Raw genomic sequence first — 5,000 nt, forward strand, 5'->3', positions numbered from 1 at the left:
CACCTCTAACGTCGCAATACGAATGCCCCCGCCTGTCCCTATTAATCATTACCTCGGGTTCCGAAAACCAACAAAATAGAACCGAGGTCCTATTCCATTATTCCATGCACACAGTATTCAGGCGGGCTTGCCTGCTTTAAGCACTCTAATTTGTTCAAAGTAAACGTGCCGGCCCACCGAGACACTCAATAAAGAGCACCCTGGTAGGATTTCAACGGGGTCCGCCTCGGGACGCACGAGCACGCACGAGGCGGTCGCACGCCTTCGGCTCGCCCCACCGGCAGGACGTCCCACGATACATGCCAGTTAAACACCGACGGGCGGTGAACCAACAGCGTGGGACACAAATCCAACTACGAGCTTTTTAACCGCAACAACTTTAATATACGCTATTGGAGCTGGAATTACCGCGGCTGCTGGCACCAGACTTGCCCTCCAATAGATACTCGTTAAAGGATTTAAAGTGTACTCATTCCGATTACGGGGCCTCGGATGAGTCCCGTATCGTTATTTTTCGTCACTACCTCCCCGTGCCGGGAGTGGGTAATTTGCGCGCCTGCTGCCTTCCTTGGATGTGGTAGCCGTTTCTCAGGCTCCCTCTCCGGAATCGAACCCTGATTCCCCGTTACCCGTTACAACCATGGTAGGCGCAGAACCTACCATCGACAGTTGATAAGGCAGACATTTGAAAGATGCGTCGCCGGTACGAAGACCGTGCGATCAGCCCAAAGTTATTCAGAGTCACCAAGGCAAACGGACCGGACGAGCCGACCGATTGGTTTTGATCTAATAAAAGCGTCCCTTCCATCTCTGGTCGGGACTCTGTTTGCATGTATTAGCTCTAGAATTACCACAGTTATCCAAGTAACGTGGGTACGATCTAAGGAACCATAACTGATTTAATGAGCCATTCGCGGTTTCACCTTAATGCGGCTTGTACTGAGACATGCATGGCTTAATCTTTGAGACAAGCATATGACTACTGGCAGGATCAACCAGGGAGCTGCGTCAACTAGAGCTGAGCAGCCGGCCGCCCGGGAGTGTGTCCCGGAGGCCCGCGCGAACACGCAAGCGTCCGCTCAATTATTCTGCAAACAGGAGGAGGCTGGGCTCCCCTGCACGATACACCTCGAAACCCTCTCAGGTCCCGGCGGCGCGCAGCGCCGTCCTAAGTACTTGGTCGGGTTCGAGAGAGGCGCAATCGCCCGGAGATAGGCGAGTAGACGCTTTCAGTGCGACCACCCGTGCTCCCAACTGAGCTTGCCGCTGCCGACAGAGGCCCGGGAGCGTGCTGTCGTGGTGTTGCCGGCGGGAGACAACACGCGGCCACAAACAGTGACCGGGCAGCTCCAACGCCAGCGCCACAGAGGGGCAGAGCCCCACTTGGGTGCCAAAGCGAACTCTCCCAGCACAGCGCACGCGCCAACACATCCGCACAGCTGCGATACAAACCACCTGCGAGAACCGCGGGGGCGACCGAGCAGCAGACGGCGTCGCGGCGCCGAGTGCCGGGCGGCGGCGCATCCTCAACGCACACAGTCCTCAATCGGACCAGCACACTGCAGATGTCCACCGCGCTTCGCACCGGGCCCGGGAGGACCCACTTTGGCCGCACGGCGCCGCGCGCTGGGTGCGCCGGCACGCAGATGCGCCGCCTGCCGCGTCCGTCAGCCGGCGCGCCTGCCACTGGGCGCCCCCACCAGCCGGCTGCCGCGCGTGCGCCCACGCAGCGCGCGGCCAGCACGCCGGGCGCCCCCCCCTCACCGGCCGGGGACGGTCCCACCCAGCCACCGCCGCGTATCGCTTCATACCCACATGCCCACTCACGTTCGTGGGTATGACGGGTGTCGCTGAAGCAACCGGTTAATACCTGTACCGATCGTCGATATCAACGATTCACCTCCAGCGCGAACAACCGCGCAACAACGGATTTCCAGTTCATTTGCGTAACTTGGGCAGCAAACGTAGACGTCCATCTACATTTGCGAATTCAATGGGTCTTGCATGCCTGGATGTTATGAGTCACGACACGCCACATCAGTCCACATACATGCTGCGACGTATGCACGAGAGAACACGTGGAAGGTGGCCCGCGTACGTATGCCGATGCCATTGCACAGCTGCGAAGCTCATTGAACACGCAAACTCCTGACTGACGAACTAGAGGCGACAGGGGAGGGGGGGGGGGGGGGGGGGGCGATATACGTCTTATAGCAGTACACATTACAGTGGATAGCGGGACCATGTGGAACGTACGCAACACTCGCTAGATGTTGTGAGGGTAGGCACCGTAACATGATTCAATACGCAGGACACCAGAGTGTGCGCGCAGCGAACTATGTTGAGAGGGTTGCGATTAGGCAACGCTACACGAATTTCTAGATTCATATAACAAACAATTACGTGGGTTAGGTTAGGGCGCAACGTGGGTTAGGTTAGGGCCCAACTTAGGTTAGGTTAGGGCCCAACTTAGGTTAGGTTAGGGCCCAACTTAGGTTAGGTTAGGGCCCAACTTAGGTTAGGTTAGGGCCCAACTTAGGTTAGGTTAGGGCCCAACTTAGGTTAGGTTAGGGCCCAACTTAGGTTAGGTTAGGGCCCAACTTAGGTTAGGTTAGGGCCCAACTTAGGTTAGGTTAGGGCCCAACTTAGGTTAGGTTAGGGCCCAACTTAGGTTAGGTTAGGGCCCAACTTAGGTTAGGTTAGGGCCCAACTTAGGTTAGGTTAGGGCCCAACTTAGGTTAGGTTAGGGCCCAACTTAGGTTAGGTTAGGGCCCAACTTAGGTTAGGTTAAGCCCCAACTTAGGTTAGGTTAAGCCCCAACTTAGGTTAGGTTAAGCCCCAACTTAGGTTAGGTTAAGCCCCAACTTAGGTTAGGTTAAGCCCCAACTTAGGTTAGGTTAAGCCCCAACTTAGGTTAGGTTAAGCCCCAACTTAGGTTAGGTTAAGCCCCAACTTAGGTTAGGTTAAGCCCCAACTTAGGTTAGGTTAAGCCCCAACTTAGGTTAGGTTAAGGCGCAACATAGGTTAGGTTAAGGCGCAACATAGGTTAGGTTAAGGCGCAACATAGGTTAGGTTAAGGCGCAACATAGGTTAGGTTAAGGCGCAACATAGGTTAGGTTAAGGCGCAACATAGGTTAGGTTAAGGCGCAACATAGGTTAGGTTAAGGCGCAACATAGGTTAGGTTAAGGCGCAACATAGGTTAGGTTAAGGCGCAACATAGGTTAGGTTAAGGCGCAACATAGGTTAGGTTAAGGCGCAACATAGGTTAGGTTAAGGCGCAACATAGGTTAGGTTAAGGCGCAACATAGGTTAGGTTAAGGTGCAACATAGGTTAGGTTAAGGTGCAACATAGGTTAGGTTAAGGTGCAACATAGGTTAGGTTAAGGTGCAACATAGGTTAGGTTAAGGTGCAACATAGGTTAGGTTAAGGTGCAACATAGGTTAGGTTAAGGGATGGTGTATGAGGGGGGAGGGGACGAGGTTCGTTCATAGTGATGATGGTAAGTGGACGCCTGAGGCACCCTGAGATGTGTCACGTCAGGATGCATCTTTCTCTCAGGGGAGGTGGTGCGCCGGTTGCGTGGGTGTGGCAAGGGAGTGGCAGGCCTGTGTCTTTCATTCCTGCCATTGCTTATATGCTGTGAGACAAGGCAGTGTGGTGGTGTTGGTTGCACCCCTGTCTAGGACATGTGTGGGTGTTTGTGGCTTATCTGAGTAATGATGGTTGTTGGAAGAGTGAGATATTCTGTTTTTGGGGTGGACCTCCTGGTTTTGTTATCATAGTGTGAATGGTGTAATGTGGCGGAGAGGATGCACTGGATGTTGTTCCATGCTGGTGCTTAGATATCTTGTCTGTGTCTGTTACAGCCAGAGAGTAGTGTGTGATAGAGTGTCTGGGTGACGTGTAGTTCGCATGTGTGCACAGACTGTCAGCATGTATAGGGACTGTTGTATGTCGTATGCCATCTATATTCCGATGGCTCTGCATCTATTAGTAATCAGCGCCATGTATCAGTTTAATCTGGTTGCGGTCACGCGGTGTTCTATCTCTGTACAGTAGTAGAGGTGCGACTGCACTACGTAGCTACCCCTTGCGGCAGCTTTCCCCGGTGTATGGCATACGATTATCGGCAATCAGTCGATTAGTGACAACTGGTCGTGTGACAACGTCACATGTCTGCGGGTGGGATACGCTACACCCTGCCTGTGGGTCAGGGCTCAGGAAAGCTCTCCTGACACTGAGCGCTCGGACCGTCATTACCCGTCTGAGTAATATATTGCGGAGCGCTTTTAGCCATTGCCCAGAGTCTTTGCGACTGCGAGTGCAACGCCCATGGGGATCGACATGGTTGGGGCGCTTTCTAGCTGATCGCTCGGCATCGGAATCCGTACTGTGAGCAACGCAATCGCGCACAGACTTAGAGCATGTGTGGGGACAGCGGGAATTTCGCATCTTGGATAAAACTCTTCATGAAACGGACGATATAGGGGTGGTTTGCAACTTACGACTGCGAGAAGAGTCCGCCGTTCATCCGCTGGAGTTGCGAGGTGGGCTGTTGGGGTGGAGCACGTACGGGTGCGGGTGGAGTGATTGTCGGTCGACCACTTTCTGCGGCGCAGGCACTGGCGTCGGGGCTCCTGGGGTGGTCAGAGGATGCAGTCTTGGTGCGTGGGGTCGAAAAATGTGTACTGTCGGCCCAGCGATGTCGTAGTCAGCTTGTGTCTCATAGGTGGCGGTATCGTCGTTCCAGGGGTCATGTTGTGGGAGATCGACAGATGGCGTTAATTTTTGTGGTGCGCTCGACATGGTGGATGTAGTGTTGTCAGATGCGCGTAGATGGAGGTATTGCATGTGGTTTCGTCGTATTTGCATAGATGGCGGTGCTGTGTTTTGGCAGTATGCTTGGCGTAGTTTCCTTGAATTCCTGTAGATGGAGGTGTCGTTTATGGGCTGGATGTCAATGTAGTGTACTCACATTCCGAGAGATGTCGTTCGTGT

The sequence above is a fragment of the Schistocerca nitens genome, unplaced genomic scaffold (genome assembly GCF_023898315.1).
Source record: "Schistocerca nitens isolate TAMUIC-IGC-003100 unplaced genomic scaffold, iqSchNite1.1 HiC_scaffold_336, whole genome shotgun sequence".
Lineage (NCBI taxonomy): Eukaryota > Metazoa > Arthropoda > Insecta > Orthoptera > Acrididae > Schistocerca > Schistocerca nitens.